This window comes from Orcinus orca, chromosome 3 (assembly GCF_937001465.1).
Source record: "Orcinus orca chromosome 3, mOrcOrc1.1, whole genome shotgun sequence".
Taxonomy (NCBI): Eukaryota; Metazoa; Chordata; class Mammalia; order Artiodactyla; family Delphinidae; genus Orcinus; species Orcinus orca.
The window spans coordinates 112,625,932-112,645,463 of NC_064561.1; the positions used below are offsets into that span (position 1 = coordinate 112,625,932).

The 19,532-nt window shown below is 37.1% G+C and overlaps 1 protein-coding gene across 1 annotated transcript in view; it reads right to left on the minus strand.

The window, feature by feature from the left end:
* The window catches only part of ADGRV1 (adhesion G protein-coupled receptor V1), a 524,493-nt gene that overhangs the window by 172,554 nt on the left and 332,407 nt on the right, over nucleotides 1–19,532 (minus strand). The window lies entirely within an intron of this gene.

The window sequence follows — 19,532 nt, forward strand, 5'->3', positions numbered from 1 at the left end:
ATTTTTATTTCGACTACCCTCAAGTCTTTCTTCAAAAGTAACCTTCACAATGGGACCTTTCTTGACCACACTATTTAAAATTACACCCTCTTTTCTTCTCTCCTTCCCACATACGTGATCTCCCTACTCTACCTTTCTGTTTCTTTTTTAAACAGTGCTTGTCATTTTCTAACATGCTCTGTCATTTGTTTATTTCTTATGTTTCTTGGTCATTGTTAGTGTCACCCACTAGAATGTAATCCCTATGAAGGCAGGATCACTTAATGTTTTACTCACTGGTATACCCCACACTCACACAGCCCAGTGTCTGGAACACAGTAGGTACTCTCAAAGTCTCTATTGGAGGTACTCAATAAATACTTGTTGAATAAATGGATAAATAAATGCAGTGAAACACTCCTGTGATTTCTATCTATCATTTTCTCTACTATATGACTACTATGTCAAATTTTATAATGGAAAGTATAGATGGCAAGGGAAAATTTGGAGCAATAATAGTGGACTGTAACCTCTCAAGGAATAAATTCCCTTCCTCTTTCAGACACAGACCAAGTCTTTTTAACTTAATGTTTTAATAAACTACCACTATGCCTGGAATATGCCTGAAATGTTCAATAAATAATTGTTGAAAGAAAGAATGATTGATTCCAAAACAACAGACTAGCTGACTTAGGCCTCAAAATCTCTCAACTTCTAAAAAGGAAATGCAAATGTCATTAATGTTTCATTAATGTTTCTTGGATTTTAAAAAATGAATACTGTGCTCAAAATCAAATCAGAATATTGTTTTTATTTTCAAATGAAATATACCCCTCCCCAAACCTTTTATTTCAAAGGTGTGTACGTTAAATCGTCTTGAAAATTTCTGCCCAGGAGTGTTCCCAGGATGGCATCATTGTGGCGAATGTCAGGATCTGGGATAAGAACTTGCATGCTCCCAGCATCTCTATTTCATGGGGAAAAACTTACCTTAACCAGTCTCCTTAGTCAATTACAGAAGAACCAAAATGCTAATTAATAAATTCACAATAATACATATCTCATGCCATGCTGACTTCCCTCTTGGTAATTATTTATTGAGTACTTGCTGTACCAAGTATAGAAGAAAAGGAAACCTTTTCCCTTTTTTTTTTCTTTTTCAAGCTATGGACTCTAAACAAGTCAGTTTACCCTTCTGGGACTAATTCCCTCATTAGTAGGAGGAGGAAGTTGGAAAAAATAAACTCTAAAGTCTCTTTCTACTCCAAAATTCCAGGATTATTTTTTAAATGAGAAGTATTCCTGACTCAACTTTTTGTTTATTTTAACTCTAGTTTTGGAGTATTTGTAACACACAATTAAAAAAAAAAAAGCAGACACTAGAAATGTATGTCTGGTTATATCCTAACAATCTGGTACAAATTAGCTCCCTGGAAAAAATAAAGCCAACAAATTTGCCTTTCCAGAATGTATCACAAATAGCTTTTGAATTATTAGAGCTTATTTTAAAAACACACCTAGATTTCCCTAGATTTTAGCTTCAAACTTCTGAATTGTAATATATTATAGGTCATACATTTAAACTTCCTAAATTTCACAAAAATTCATTGAACACCTTCACCAAAACACTAACAATGAACACTAAACAACTGAAAACTATGCCTTAAAAGACCTTAGAAACACAGAACTGTGAGATTCAGCCAAACAAAAAAATCCAAAAAACAAAAAGAATAATTTTAACATTTTATGCTTTTTATTTGCACAAAGTGGCATCTTTTCATAAAGTCTTTATATGTGTACTTATAATAAATTTGAGCCTCTCTAATTCAGATTCTATAATATGGATTGTGTTGAATTTATTTCCTAGTTTTGTACGAATCAACCTGATTGATTTGCTAGGTAAAACAATAGTGTAATCCAAACTGTAATTGAATGTGTTTAGTTTTAACTATGAAACTATTTATAAATGGTATGCTAATTTAAATAATAACTCTTATTCTTTTCAATATTTTTTCTTTGAAGCAAATTAGTACAAGTTATTGCTTAAAACTATATTTATTTCCAGAATACAGTTTTAACATCCAAAATTCCATTTTTAAGATATGGCTTCTTCATATTTTATTACGTTTTAATCTCTTTTTCTAAATCATAAGACCAGTTACATACCTACTTTTGTAAACTATGAACATTCTTCCAGAATGTTCTCTAAAATATGAGAAATGCTTCTCTCTGTATGGAAGAAGGCTGGTAAGCAAGACAAGGCTGAGCTCTCAATACACATTACTACAACAGGGATGAGCTAAGAATACTTGGAGAACCAGAGATTATGTGTCATGGGGCCTATCTAAAATTAAACTGAATTAAAATATAAATTAAATGGTTAAAGTAAATTAAAATAAGATCTCCTAGCATATTTAGTTCACATATTCTTAAGGTACATAACCAAGGAAGAGAGGAAGTTTTACCGTTGCTTTTTTACTCAAACCTAGAGATGATCAGGAAAAAGGTTATTTTCAGTCAGTTCTCTCGATACACTAAGTTGAACACCATAACAGAAAGCAAGGAATTTTTCAATGGTTCTCAGTCATTCATGTGTTGATTCATTCAGTAAGCAAGTGTTGGCATACCTACTATCTACAGAGCATTATGCCACCTATGCAAGATGAAGAATGTTATGGTGGAAAATTGTGTACCATGTACCAGCATGGTGCTACATGTTTTCTTGGTTTTTTTTGTTGTCCATGTGTGTGCGTGCAGACGCGCCACATATTAATGATGTGAAGTCATTATTATTTTATCCCAATTTAATTAAAGATGAAAGAAGGTCTGATAGGGGAACTAACTTGTTCAAGGGTCACTGAACAAATTTTAAAGTGGGATTCAAATCCTGGTGTTCTGATTTGAGAGGCCAGCGTTCTTTCTAGAACATCACACTGCTGCCCACCAAGCTACATCCAGCGTAAGCCCTGCCTCAAAGTGCCAAAATTCTGGTTCATTGTTTCTCAATCTTTTTTAACCCATGGGCCACCACAGGTTCACAATGGCAATAGAACATAATGCCCGTGGCAAATATAATACTACTCTTAATTCTACATTGATATAATATATGTACGTCTTAACCAAAAAAAAAAATATATATATATTTCCAGAAGAGAGTATCTGATATATTTTGTTAACAACTTGTAAAATTCTTTCTTCTTCTGGTTGATTAGAGCTCTACTATAATAACCAAGGGAGGAAATACCTAATTTTTTTTTCATTTAAAATATATACGGGGCAGGGCTTCCCTGGTGGCGCAGTGGTTGAGAGTCCACCTGCCAATGCAGGGGACATGGGTTCGTGCCCCGGTCTGGGAAGATCTCACATGCTGCGGAGTGGCTAGGCCTGTGAGCCATGGCCGCTGAACCTGTGCGTCTGGAGCCTGTGCTCCGCAATGGGAGAAGCCAAAACAGTGAGAAGCCCACGCACCGAAAAAAAAAAAAAAAAAAGTATATATATATATATATATACATATATATATATATATATGTATATGGGGCAGAGTTAGCGTCTCTCCACAACTAGGGTGCGAGCCGGCCGCTGGTGGGGTACCCTGACACCCAAGGAGACGGGAGGAACCCCCAAGTGAACCAATAGGATGTGGGGGGACTGAGGTGGGGAGAAGAAGTGGAAGCCAGACAGGATCAGCATCCCTGAGGCCGGGGAGATCAGGAGAGGCAGGCATGTGGAGCCATCCAGAAGAGGGAGAGGAGTGGAGGGCAATCGCCCCGCCCACTCGGGCCCAGGGAGCCTGCTGAATTCCCAGGCTGGTACACCCCCTCCAAAGTCCTGTGCAGGCCATGTGGGTCTTGGGGGCATAAGAGGGAGACCAAGAGAGATCAGGAGAGGCAGGCGGGAGGGGCCCACCCAGAGGAGCGGGAGAGGAGCAGAAGGCGTTTCCCCCATCCACTTGGGCCCAGAGAGCCTGTTGAGCTCCCAGGCCAGTCCCCTGCCCTCCAAGACCCCCCACTGCGCCCAGCCGCATTGGTCCTGGGGGCATGGGAAGGAGGCCAAGGGGAGAACAGGAGAGGCAGGTGGAAGAGGCCCTCTGGACTGGAGGGTCAGGAACAGAGAGGAGGGCATTTGCCCCACCCAGTTGAGCCCAGGAAGCCTGCTGGGCTCCCAGGTGAAGTCTCCCACCCTCTGAGACCAGGGGTGAGGGGCAAGCCTGGGCTCCTTCTGTTCCATTGAGCCTAAGCCCCACCCCTCACAGCCCCCAGGGCCTCTTCCAGCCCTGTGGGTCCGAAGCATAGGCCCTGCCCAGGCCCAAACCTCACCCTTGCTTAGGCCCCACCCTCCACAGCCAAGGGCCCCCCCCCCCAATTTTTTTTCTTTTCCCTCCTCCTCTTTTTTTACTATTGTGATACTGTTATACCTTCCAGTTGTTGATTCATCTATAGTTTTACTTTTATATTCTTTCTAACATACCTGTTAGTTTCCTAGTCTAATATATTTTTTTAACTTTGTTATTGTTCTTTTTTTCTTTTTCCACCCCATGTGGCTTACAGGATCTTGGTTCATGAGCCAGGGGTCAGGCGGGGTGGTAGCTCCAAGTTTGAACCACTAGACTAACAGAGAACCTCAGACCCCACGGAATATTCATTGGAGGGAGGTCTCATGGAGGTCCTCATCTCAGCATGAAGACCCAGCTCTACCCAACAGGCTACAAACTCCAGTGTTGGAAGCCTCAGGCCAAACAACCAGTAAGACAGGAACATAATCACACTCATAAAAAAAAAAAAAAAGACACGACAAAAAATTATGTCACAGATGAAGGAGAAGGAGCAAGTTAAAAACCTACAAGAACAAATAACTGAAGACGAAATAGGCAGTCTACCTGAAAAAGAATTCAGAGTAATGGCAGTAAAGATAATCCAGCATCTCAGAAATAGATGGAGGCACGAATTGAGAAAATACAAGAAATGTTTAACAATGATCTAGAAGAACTAAAGAACAAACAAACAGAGATGAACAACACAATAACTGAAATGAAAAATACATTAGAAGGAATCAATAACAGAATAACTCAGGCAAAAGAATGAATAAGTGAGCTGGAAGACAAAATACTGGAAGTAACTCCTAAGGAGCAGAATAAAGAAAAAAGAATGAAAAGAACTGAAGACAATCTCAGAGACCTCTGGGACAACACTAAATGCACCAACATTCAAATTACAGGGGTCCCAGAAGAAGAAGAGAAAAAGAAGGGGTCTGAGAAAATATTTGAAGAGATTATAGTCAAAAACATCCCTAACATGGGAAAGGAAATAGTCACCCAAGTCCAAGAAGCACAGAGAGTCCCATACAGGATAAACCCTAGGAAAAACACACCAAGACACATATTAATGAAACCAACAAAAATTAAATTCAAAGAAAAAATATTAAAAGCAGCAAGGGAAAAACAAAAAATAATATACCAAGGAATCCCCATAAGGTTATCAGCTGATTTTTCAGCAGAAACTCTGCAGGCCAGAAGCGAGAGGCAGGATGTACTTCAAGTGATGAAAGAGAAAAACCTACATCCAAGATTACTCTACCCAGCAAGGATCTCATTCAGATTCGATGGAGAAATCGAAAGCTTTTCAGACAAGCAAAAGCTAAGAGAATTCCGCACCACCAAACGAGCTTTACAAGAAATGCTAAAGAAAACTCTCTAGGCGGGAAACACAAGAGAAGAAAAAGACCCACAAAAACAAACCCCCCAAAATTAAGAAAATGGTAATAGGAACATACATATTGACAATAACCTTGAATGTAAATAGATTAAATGCCCCAACCAAAAGACACAGACTGGCTGAATGGATACAAAAACAACACCCATATATATGCTGTCTACAAGAGACCCACTTCAGACCTAGGGACATATACAGACTGAAAGTGAGGGAATGGAAAACGATATTTTCCATGCAAATGGAAATCAAAAAAAGCTGGAGTAGCAATACTCATATTAGATAAAAATAGACTTTAAAATAAAGAATGTTACAAGAGACAAGGAAGGACACTACATAATGATCAATGGATCAATCCAAGAAGATATAACAATTATAAATGTTTATGCACCCAACATAGGAGCACCTCAATACATAAGGCAAATGCTAACAACCACGAAAGGAGAAATCGACAGTAACACAGTAATACGGGACTTACGGGACTTTAACACCCCACTTTCATCAATGGACAGATCATCCAAAATGAAAATAAATAAGGAAACACAAGCTTTAAATGACACAATAGACCAGATAGACTTAATTGATATTTACAGGACGTTCTACCCGAAAGTGGCAGAATGCACTTTCTTCTCAAGTGCACATGGAACATTTTTCAGGATAGATCACATCTTGGGTCACAAATCAAGCCTTGGAAAATTTAAGAAAACTGATATTGTATCAAATACCTTTTTTGACCACAACACTATGAGACTGGAAATTAACTGCAGGAAAATAACTGTAAAAAACACAAATACATGGAGGCTAAACAGTGCACTACTAAATAACCAAGAGATCACTGAAGAAATCAAAGAATAAAAAATATATAGAAACAAATGACAACGAAAACAGGACGACCCAAAACCTATAAGATGCAGCAAAAGCAGTTCTGAGGGAAGTTTATAGCAATTCAATCTCACAACAAGAAACAAGAAAAATCTCAAATAAACAATGCAACCCTACACTTAAAACAAGTAGAGAAAGACGAACAAAGAAAACCCAAAGTCAGGACAAGGAAAGAAATCAGAAAGATCAGAGCAGAAATAAATGAAATAGAAAGAAAGACAACAATAGCAAACATCAATAACACTAAAAGCTGGTTCTTTGAGAACATAAGCAAAATTAATAAAGCTTTAGCCAGACTCATCAAGAAAAACAGGGAGAAGGCTCAAATCAATAAAATTAGAAATTAAAATGGAGAAATCACAACTGACACCACAGAAATACAAAGGATTATAAGAGACTATTAGAAACAACTATATGCCAATAAAATGGACAACCATGAAGAAATGGACAAATTCTTGGAAAGGTACAATTTTCCAAGACTGAACCAGGAAGACTTAGAAAATATTAACAGACCTATCATAAGTAATGAAATTGAAATCTTATTTAAAAATCTTCCAACAAACAAAGATCCAGAACCAGATGGCTTCACAGGCGAATTCTATCAAACATTTAGAGAACAGCTAACACTGATCCTTCTCAAACTCTTCCAAACAATTGCAGAGGGAGAAACACTCCCAAATTCATTCTAGGAAGCCACCATCACCCTGATACCAAAACCAGAAAATGATGTCACAAAAAAAGAAAATTATAGACCAATATCACTGATGAACATAGATGCAAAACTCCTGAAAAAAACACTAGAAAACAGAATCCAACAACACATTAAAAGGATCACACACCATGATCAAGTGGGATTTATCCCAGGGATGCAAGGTTTCTTCAATATACACAAATCAATCAATGTGATATACCACATTAACAAATTAAGGAAAAAAAACCATATGATCATCTCAACAGATGCAGGAAAAGCTTTTGACAAAATTCAACACCATTTATGATAAAAACTCTCCAGAAAATGAACAGAGAGGCAACCTACCTCAACATAATAAAGACCATTTATGACAAACCCAGAGCAAGCATCATACTCAATGGTGAAAAACTGAAAGCACTTCCACTAAGATCAGGAACAAGACAAGGATGTCCAATCTCACCACTCCTATTCAACATAGTTTTGGAAGTCCTAGCCATGGCAATCAGAGAAGAAAAAGAAATAAAAGGGATACAAATTGGAAAAGAAGAAGTAAAACTGTCACTGTTTGCTGATGACATGATACTATACATAAAAAATCCTAAAGGTGACACCAGAAAACTACAAGAACTAATCAATGAATTTGGTAAGGTTGCAGGATACAAAATTAATGCACAGAAATCTCTGGCATTCCCATACACCAACAACAAAAGCTCAGAAAGAGAAATTAAGGAAACAATCCCATTTACCATTGCAACAAAAAGAATAAAATACCTAGGAATAAACCTGCCTAAGGAGGTGAAAGACTTGTACTAAGAAAACTATAAAGCACTGATGAAAGAAATCAAAGATGACATAAACAGATGGAGAAATATACCATGTTCTTGGATGGGAAGAATTAATATTGTAAAAATGATGATACTACCCAAAGCAATCTACAGATTCAATGCAATCCTTATCAAACTACCAATGGTATTCTCCACAGAATTAGAACAAAAAATTTTACAATTCGTATTGAAACACAAAAGACCCCAAATAGCCAACAAAATCTTGAGAAAGAAAAATGGAGTTGGAGGAATCAGGCTCCCTGATATCAAACTATACCACGAAGCTACAGTAATCAAAACAGTATGGTCTGGCACAAAAACAGAAATATAGATCAATGGTACAGGGCAGAATGCCCAGAGATAAACCCACGCACCTATGGTCACCTAATTTACGACAAAGGAGGCAAGGACATACAATGGAGAAAAGACAGCCTGTTTAATAAGTGGTGGTGGGAAAACTGGACAGCTACATGTAAAAGAATGAAATTAGAACACTACCAAACACCATACACAAAAATAAACTCCAAATGGATTAAAGACCTAAATGTAAGACCAGACACTATAAAACTCTTAGAGGAAAACATAGGAAAAACACTGTTTGACATAAACCACAGCAAGATCTTTTTTGACCCACCTCCTAGAAAAATGGAAATAAAAACAAAATAAACAAATGGAACTTAATTAAACTTAAAAGCTTTTGCACAGCAAAGGAAACCATAAACAAGACAAAAAGACAAGCTTCAGAATGGGATAAAATATTTGCAAATGAAACAACAGACAAAGGATTAATCTCCAAAATATACAAACAGCTCATGGAGCTCAATATCAAAAAGACAAATAATCCAATTAAAAAATGGGCAGAAGACCTAAATAGACATTTCACCAAGGAAGACATACAGATGGCCAAGAGGCACATGAAAAGATGCTCAACATCACTAATTATTAGAGAAATGCAAATCAAAACTACAATGAGGTATCACCTCACGCTGGTCAGAATGGCCATTATCAAAAAAGCTAGAAACAATAAATACTGGAAAGCGTGTGGTGAAAAGGGAACCCTCCTGCACTGTTGGTGGGAATGTAAATTGATACAGCCACAATAGAAAACAGTATGTAGGTTTTTTAAAAAACTGAAAATAGAACTACTGTATGACCCAGCAATCTCATTACTGGGCATATATCTTGAGAAAACCATAATTCAAAAAGAGACATGTAGCACAGTATTCACTGCAGCACTATTTACAATAGCCAGAACATGGAACCAACCTAAATGTCCATCGGCAGATGAATGGATAAAGAAGACGTGGCACATATATACAATGCAATATTACTCAGCCATAAAAAGAAACAAAACTGAGTTATTTGTAGTGAGGTGGATGGACCTAGAGTCTGTCATACAGAGTGAAGTAAGTCAGAAAGAGAAAAACAAATACTGTATGCTAACGCATACATATGGAATAAAAAAAAAAAAACGGTACTGATGAACCTAGTTGCAGGGCAGGAATAAAGATGTAGACATAGAGAATGGACCTGAGGACACGGGATGGGAGGGGGAAGCTGGGGCGAAGTGAGAGTAGCATCAACACATGTACACTACCGAACATAAAATAGTTAGCTAGTGGGAAGCAGCGGCATAGCACAGGGAGATCAGCTCCGTGCTTTGCGATGACCTAGAGGGGTGGGATAGGGAGGATGGAAGGGAGCCTCAAGAGGGAGGGGATATGGGGACATATGTATGCATATGGCTGATTCACTTTGGTGTACAACAGAAGCTAACACAGTATTGTGAAGCAGTTATGTTCCAATAAAGATCTATTAAAAAATTTTATACACAAGAGACAACATTATATACTATTTACTGCTGGACAAAACTGTAATAAAGATATAAAAACATAAAAAAATATAGCACATGTCTTTTCTTACTTGGGCTAAATAATAACAAATAATAAAAACTGGTTTTCCTATAAACCTCAATTCTCAGTACTTCTTAATATACACTCCCCACCCCTCCTCCACACTTTACTATGGACATTCTCACTCCTCTCTCTATGAAATGCTGTTCTCTCTACTCTCCATCTTACCCAAAACCTATTCAGTTTTTACAGGAGCAGTTCAAATTCCACCTGCCTACTCTGATCATGACAGACTCCTAGACTTTCCTGTTTTTTAGAGTGTTAACAGCACGTGTTGTCGAGTATTTATAATGGGCCAAATGTTGTCCTTTCTAATAGGAGAGTGCGTATGGGTGAAGCCAGACACACATGATGCAATAAAATGTAACAGGTGTTGTAATAGAATATGGGGTAAAATATCAGGGGAATGCAAAGTCAAGACTGAGTAGTTCTGCTTGTGGAAGTCAAAGAAATATTCAAAGAAACAGAATTGCAGTGGCTTTGTCTACAAGTCCCATCTGCCCCACCTTCTCTTCCTAAGCTTACCTTCCACAGGACCCTGCATACTCCAAACCTGCTACTCTAACTGCATTGACTGCCATTCCCTAAAACACGTTCCATCATCTCTCAACGCTTTGCCTTTGTTCTTTGTCTTCTGTGTTGCTAGAATTGTTTCTTATCTTTCTCTGTTGAAAGTCCATTTTTCAAGGTGTGGTTGAAATGTCAACTCTGTCATGAATATACGGCTATTGCTTTCAACCATAAATAACTCTTCCTTCCTCTGAATTTTTAAAACAGGATTTTATTAACATAAGGATTGATTTTCCTACCCAGTTCTCCCAATTCTTATACAAAAATCAGCCTTAATCTCTTGGAAAACTGTCAACTCCTTAAAGGCAACAATTCAATCGTATTCTCTAGTATTATTATTTTGAACTACATTTTTTTAAGAAGGAAAACATAGCAAGTATTCAGTATCCCGTACAGACCCTATCATGATTTTGAGCATAGTAAGTGCTATTTTAAAAAGTTTTATTGAAGTATGATTGACAGACAATACATAATGGCACATATTTGAAGTGTATGATTTTGACACATAGATACTCCCGTGAAACCATCCTCACAAGGAAGATAATTAATGTATACCTCATCCCCAAAGCTTCATCATGACCTTTGCAGCACACCCCCCCCCCCCCACCACCACTCCTCACTTCCCCAGACAACCTGTTTTCTGTCACTACACATTAGTTTCATTTACTAGAATTGCATGCAAATGGAATCATAGGTACTTTTTTCTCTAGTTTATTTCATTTAGCATAATTATTTTGAAATTCATCCAAAATAATGTATCAATGGTTCATTCTCTTTTTATTGTTGAATAGTGTTCTAATTACATATCCTTTCACCTGCTGATGTGTATTTGGGTTGTTTCCAGTTTTGGGCTTTTACAAAGAAAGCTGCTATGAACGTACAAGTCTTTGTATGGACATATGCTTTCATTTATCTTGAGTAAATACCTAGGAGAGGAATGGCTGGATCATATGGTAAGTGTGTATTTAATATTTTAAGAAACTGGTCAATTATTTTCCCAAAGTGGCTGTAATATTTTACATTCCCATGAGAAATGTATGTATCCAGTTATTCCACATTCTCACTAAAACTTGTAATGGTTAGCTTTTAAATTTTTAGCCTTTCTAATAGGTACACAGAAGCTCCTCAGTGTGGTTTTAATTTGCATTTTCCTAATCAGCAATGATGTTGATCATTTTTTCATGTGTTTATTTGCAATCCATATCTCTTCTTTGAAGAAATTCCCACTTAACTCTTTTGCTCACTTTTAAAGTTGGTTTGTTTTTCTGTGATTGAGTTTTATGAGTACTTTCTATATTTATGATAAAAGTCTTTCATCAGGTACTTGTTTGAAAATATTTTCTCCAAGTCTGTGACTTGTGTTCTCATTCTCTAAACACTGTCTTTTGAAAAACAACTTTTTAACATGGATGAAACCCAATTACGAATCGTGTCATACATTTTTGACCTTTTATAGATTATACTTTTGGTATCATATCTAAGGAAAATTTGCCGAATTCAAATTCACAAAGGTTTTCTCATATGTTTCCTAGAAGTTTTACAGTTTTTGGTTTTAAAATTAGGTCTTTGATTAATTTTGAGCTATTCTGAATACAACGCAAAGTATGGTCCAAAGCTTTTTGTTCTGCAGGTGGATAACCACTTTTTTCAGTGTAATTTTTTTGAAACACTACCCTTTCTCTACTGAATTATCTGCATATTTTCCTATATACATGGGGATCTATTTCTAAACTCTCTAATCTTTTCCATTCATCAGTTTGTCTACGTTTACACAATACTACGTCATCTTGATTACTGTAGCTGTAATTCTTGAAAACAGGTAGTACTAGACTCTAGTTTCTTCTTCTTTGTCAAAGTTGTTCGGGTTATTACAAGTCATTTGCATTCCATACGAATTTTATTTTTTATTATTTTATTTTATTTTATTTTTTTTGCGGTACGTGGGCCTCTCACTGCCGTGGCCTCTCCCGCTGCGGAGCACAGGCTCCGGACACGCAGGCTCAGTGGCCATGGCTCATGGACCCAGCCGCTCCACGGCATGTGGGATCCTCCCGGACTGGGGCATGAACCCGCGTCCCCTGCATCGGCAGGCGGACTCTCAACCACTGTGCCACCAGGGAAGCCCCTCCATATGAATTTTAGAACCAGGTATTCAATTGCTACAAAAAAGTCCTGCTGGGGTTCTGATTGGGACTGTGTTGAATCTCAACCTGGGGAGAATTGACATGTTAACAATATTGACTCTTGAGGCTCATGAACATTTTATCCTTCCATTTATTTAGGTCTTTTCTAATTTCTCTCAGGAGTGTTCCGTAATTTTCCATGCACACGTCCTTCATATATTTTAAAAAATATTCATCCCTCAGTGTTTTATATTTTGCTGTTATTATAAATGGTATTTCATTAAGCTTTAATTTCTGATTGTTCATTGCTAGTATATTGACTATACATATGAATTAATTTTGTATATTAATTTTATATATTGTACTGATTGTAAGTATTGATTGCATATTGATTTTGTATATATATTCTGCAAACTTATAGAACACACTTAACTAGTTTGAATAGTTCTTCTGTAGAAAACATTATATTTTCTACATAAAGGATCTCTGAATAAAGGAAATTTTACTTATTTTTTAAAATCAGAATGGCTTTAAGTTCTTTTTCTTGCCTTACTATACTCACTGGATATAGACAGACGAATAGATAGACAGGTAGATAGATACAAATACAGATACAGTGTATATATACACACAAAGGTGGTGAAAATGAACATCCTTGTTTTGCTTCTCATCTTAAGGCTAAACATTTGGTTTTTCACCATAAGTATTTTTATGAGCTGAACTGTGTCCTCCCAAAATGCATATGTCCAAGTACCAAAGTCCAGTATCTCAGAATGTAATTATATTCAAATATGATGTCATTAAAGAGGTAATTAAGTTAAAATGAGGTCTTGAGGGTGGGACCTAACCCAATATGAATGGTGTCCTTATAAGAAGTGAAAATTTTGGATACAGCAATCCAGACATACAGAGGAAAAAAATCATATGAAGACAAAGGAGAAAGATGAACATCTAAAAAGCAAGAAAAGAGGGGTCAAAATGAAATCAACCTTGCCAATACCTTGATCTCAGACTTCAGACTCTAGAACTGTGAGAGAATAAATTTCTGCTATTTAAACCATCTGGTCTGTGATTTTGTAATGGAAGCCCCAATAAATTAAAACAAGTATGAGGTTAGCTATGTATTTTTTTCTGTAGATGCCCTTATCAGGTTGAGAAAGTTCCCCCTTCTATTCCTCCTTTGTTGGGAGTTTTTATCAGAAATAGATATTGAATTTTGACAAAGCTATTTTTCTATTGAGATATTGAAAAATATCACTCTATTTTTGTTTGTTAATGATAAATTACATTGATTGAGACTTGAATATTAGACCAACCTTGCATTACTCAGATAGTTATCACTTTACTGTGATGTATTATCCTTTTGATTTGCTAAAATTGTATTGAGAATGTCTGTATCAATGTTCATAAGGAACATTGGTTGATAGTTTTCTTTTCTTGTAATATCTTTGTTTCATTTTTGTATCAGGATAACATTGGCTTCAGAGAGTAAGCTGGGAATCATTTCCTCCTTTTAAATTTTCTTAAAGAATTTGTGTAGAATTGGTATTTTTTCTTCCTTAAATGTTTGAGAAAATTTACCAGTAAAACCACCTTTGGACTATAATTTTCTTTGTGGGAAGATTTTTAAATATAAATTCAACTTCTTTAATAGACATAGAGATATTCAGGCAATCTATTTCTTCTTGAATGAATTTTGGTAATTTGCGTCTTTTAAAAAAAATTGTCTATTTCACCACGACTGGCAAATCTATTGATGTAAAGTCATGTATGATATTTCCTTATTATCTTTTTAAGATCTTTCCTGTAGTGATGTAATTTCTCTCTTTCCTCATATTGGTAATTTGGATCTACTTTCTTTTATTCCCCGATCATTCTGGCTAAAGGTTGATACTTTTATTGATCTTCTTAAAGAACTGGATCTTGGTTTCACTGATTTTCTATATTGTTTTCCTTCTTTCTATTTCAGTAATTTCTGTTCTCCTCTTTATCATTTATTTATTATTTATTTTGAGTTTAAAAATTGTTTTTCTTTTTATGCAATCATATATTTCTTAATATAGGCATTTAGTTCTTTAAATTTCCACTTAATACTGCTTTAACAGAATCTTTCAAATTTTTTTATATCGTGTTTTCATTTTCATTCAGTTCAAAATACTCTGAAATTTTCATACTGATTTCTTTTTTGACCTATGAATTATTTTAAAGTAAGCTATTTAGTTTCCAAATATTTGAGGATGTTCCATCAATCTTTCTGTTGTTGATTTCTAATTTAATTCCATTGTAGTCACAGGACGTGTTCTGTATGACTTTAATCATTTTAAATTTACTAGCCTATATTCCACGTGCACTTGATAAAAATGTATATTCTACTGTTGCTGGGCGAAGTGTTCTATAAATCTCAATTAGGTCAAGTTGTATGATAACATTTTAAAGATATTCTATATTCTTACTGATTTTCTGGGTCTTTTTCTTTCAGTTATTAAAGAGAGGTCTTTAAATTACCAACTGTAATTGTGAATTTGTCATTTTTTCCTTGTAATTCTATCAGTTTTACATGGTATATTTGGAAGCTCTGTTATTAAGTATGTGAATATTTAGAATTACTATATCCTCTCGACAAACTGACCCTTTTATTATTATGGAATAAACTTCTTTCTCTCTTATATTATTCTTTGCTCTGATATCTACTTTGATGTTAATACAGTCAATCCAATTTTTTTCCATCTTTTTACTTTTAACCTAAATATATGTGGCTTTACATTTGAAGGATGCTTCTTGCAGGCAACATATAGCTGTGCCCTGCTTTTTATTCATTTTGAAAAATCTCCATTTAAACAGCATATTTAACACCACTTGCATTTAATGTGATTTTGTGGGCTAAAGTTAAAATCTATCATCTTGTTATTTGATTTTTAGTTGTCACATCTGTGAAAATTGTCTGGTGATAATTTTAGCTTTAATATATGTGAAAACATCTTTACTTTGAAAGATATTTTGGTTAACAGGTTTTTTTCTCCTTCAGTACTTAAGCATGGTTTCTACTATCTCCTCACTTACATGATTTCTGACAAGAAATCTGCTGTATGAAATGATTTCTTTTTTGTAATTTTTGTTGCTTTTAATATTTTCTCTTTATCACTGGTTTTAAGCAATTTGATCATGATGTGCCTTGGTACAGTTTCTTTATGTTTCTTCTGTTTGTGATTCATTGCAGTTCTTTCAACTTCTTGAATCTGTAGGTTTACACTTTCAACAAATTTGAAAATTTGTAAATCATTATTTTTTCTTTTTCTTTCTTTCTTTTTTTTTTTGTGGTACACGGGCCTCTCACTGTTGTGGCCTCTACCGTTGCGGAGCACAGTCTCCGGATGCGCAGCCTCAGCGGCCGTGGCTCACAGGCCTAGCCGCTCCACGGCATGTGGGATCTTCCCGGAACAGGACACGAACCTGTGTCCCCTGCATCGGCAGGCAGACTCTCAACCACTGCACCACCAGGGAAGCCCTAAATCATTATTTTTTCAAATGCTTTTCCCCAAGTCCTCTGCATATCTCCAGAGTTCTTTTTTATAGTTTTTTCTTCTCCAGTACTCTGTCCTGCAAACTCTAGCTGCCTTGGTTTCCCAAGACTCTCATCTTGTCTCCTTAACTCTGTGGGTCTGGGAGGAGTGGCCAAGATGATGGAGTAGGAAGACCCTGAGCTCACCTCCTCCCATGGGCACACCAAAATTACAACAATCTACACAGTTACTATTGATGAGAAAGGCTAGAAGACTAGCAGAAAAGATCTTCTACAACTAAAGACAGGAAGAAGGAACAACATCGAGATGGGAAGGAGGGGGGGAGCTGCATACTCTCAGGTGGGCAACACACATGGAAGAGAATAATTACAACTGCAGAGGTTCTCCCCAAGGAGCAAGGGGTCTAAGCCCCACACAGGGCTCCTCAGCCCAGGGGGTCTGCACTGGGAAGAAAGACCTCAGAATGTTTGGTTCTGAAGGCCAGCAGTGCTTAATTTTAAGAGTCCCAGAGGGCTGTAGTAAATAGAGACTTCACTACTAACGGGTGCACACAAAATCTCACATGTCCTGGGAGACAGGGTAGAAGGAATAATTTGAAAGGATCCTGAGTCAGACACACCTGCTGATCTTGAAGAGCCTCCCAGAGAAGCAGGAGCAACTGAAATTCACCCTGGAGACATAGACACTTGTGGCAGCTCCTTCTGGGAGTTTGTTCTACCATGTGAACACTGGTTCTGGCAAGCATCATTTTGCAAACCTCACTCCAGCTTATTAGCACAGGGACCCAGCCCCGCCAAACCAGGACCTGGCTCTGTCCACCAGAGGGCCCAGGAACCAGCCCTGCACACCAGTGGGCTGACACAAACTCTGGGACCCTTCAGGCTCTGAAGCCAGAGAGCCTGGAATTCAGCTCCACCAACCAGTGAGCTGACACTAGCCCTGAGACCCCCTGGGCCACAGCCCAACCTACCAGCAACACAAAAGTAGCTGCAAGACCCCCTGGCCTTGCAGCCAGAGAACCTAGGACATGGCCCACACACCAGCAGGCCAGCATCAGCTCTGGGATATCTTGGGCTCCTCAGCTAGCTGCCCTGATATCTGGCCCCACCCACCATCAGGCAGACACCAGCTCTGGGATCCCCAGGGCTCTGTAGCCAGAGACTCTGGTACCTGGCTTTGCCCACCAGCCAGATGGCACTAGCCCCAGGACCCCATGGGGCTCTGCAGTCTCCTCATGACCCGGCCCCACCCACCAGTGGCTGGAAGCCTCCTCACAAGGCAGGGCCTGGCAACGAAATGGACAGGGCCAGCCACACTGACCAGGCTACCCACAGTAGGCAGCCCACCATAACAGAAGAACCCACACAGCCCAAACAGGGGGCACCATTAATGCATACATCTCTGGTGACCAGAGGTGAATGTGTTTCTAGGACACATAGGACATCTCCTACAAAAGGCCACTTCTCTGAGATCAGGAAATGAAACAATCCTACCAAATACACAGAAATAAAAACAGCAAGTCACACAATATAGGGTGACATAGAAACATGTTCCAAATGAAGAAACAAGATAAAACTCCAGAAGAAAAACTAAGTATAATGGAGATAAGCAATCCACCCGATAATGAGTTGAAGACAATCATCATAAAGATGCTTAAAGAACGAGCAAGAAGATTGAAGGAACAGAGTGAAAAGTTATTCTTTTAAAAAGTTAGAAAACGTAAATAAAATAGAACCAAACAGAGATGAAGAATTCAATAATAGGTATAAAAAATACACTAGAAGGAATCAAAACGTTAGATGATACAGAGGAATGGGTCAATGAGTTGGAAGACAGAGTAGTGGAAATCACTGAAGCTGAACAGAAAAAAAGAATTAAAAAAATAAGGACAGTGTGGGACATCAAGTGTACTAACATTAGGATTACAGGGGTCCCAGAAGGAGGAGAACGAGAAAGAGGCAGAGAATATATTTGAAGACATAACAGTTGAAAACTTCCCTAACCTAGGAAGGACATCCACGTCCAGGAAGCACAAAGAGACTCAAACCGGATCAAGATAAAGAGCAACCCACCAAGACACCTTGTAATTAAAATGGTAAAAATTAAAGATAAAGAGAGGATTTCAGAAGCAGCAAGGGAAAAGCAACAAGTTACAAACAGCTGAACTCCCATAATGCTATAAGCTGACTCCTCAGCAGAAACTCTGAAGGTCAAAAGTGAGTGCCATGATATATTTAAAAAGGTGAAAGGGAAAAATCTACAACCAAGAATATTGTACCTGGCAAGGCTTTCATTCAGATTTGATGGAAAGATCAGAAGTTTTACAGACAAGCAAAAGCTAAAGGAATTCAGTACCAGCAAACCAGCTTTACAAGAGAGGTTAAAGAAACTTCTCTATGAGGAAAAGACAAGGCCACTACTAGAAACATGAAAATAACAAAAGAGAAAGTTTCTTCATTAAAAGCATATATACACTATAGGTAGTAAATCAACCATGTATAAGGATAGTAGGAAGGATAAAGACAAAACTGTAAACTCATGTGTATCCATAGTAAGTAGTTAATAAATACAAAAAACAAAAAGATGATAAATATGATGTCAAAAACAGTAAAAATGGGCAGGGGGAGTAAAAATGTAGGGTTGTTAAAATGCATTTGAACTTACGAGATCAGCAACTTAATCAAATATATATAGTATACTATATATACTATATACTCACTTTTATCTAACCGTAACACTAAAGTAGTCATCAAATCACAAGGGAAGAGATCAAAAGGAGAAGAAAGGAACAAAAAAGAACCCCAAACAATTAATAAAATGGTGGTAAGTACCTATCAATAATTAATTTAAGTGTAAATGGACTAAATGTTCCACTCAAAAAGCACAGCGTGGGTGAACAGATATGAAAATAAGACCCATCTATATGCTGTCTACAAGAGACTCACTTCAGATCTAAAGACACCACAGACTGAAAGTGAGGAGATGCAAAAAGGTATTAATGCAAATGGAAATGCAAATAAAGCCAAGGTAGCAATACTTATATCAGACAAAATAGACTTTAAAACAAAGACTGTAACAAAAGAAAAAGGACATTACATAATGATCAAAGGATCAATCCAAGAAGATATAACTATTATAAATATATATGTACTCAACATAGGATCACCTAAATACATAAAGCAAATATTAACAGACATAAAGGGAGAAACTGACAGTAACACAATAATAGTAGGGGACTTTAACACCTCACTTACATCAATGGAAAGAGCATCCAGTCAGAAAATCAATAAGGAAACACTAGACTTAAATAACACATTAGACCAA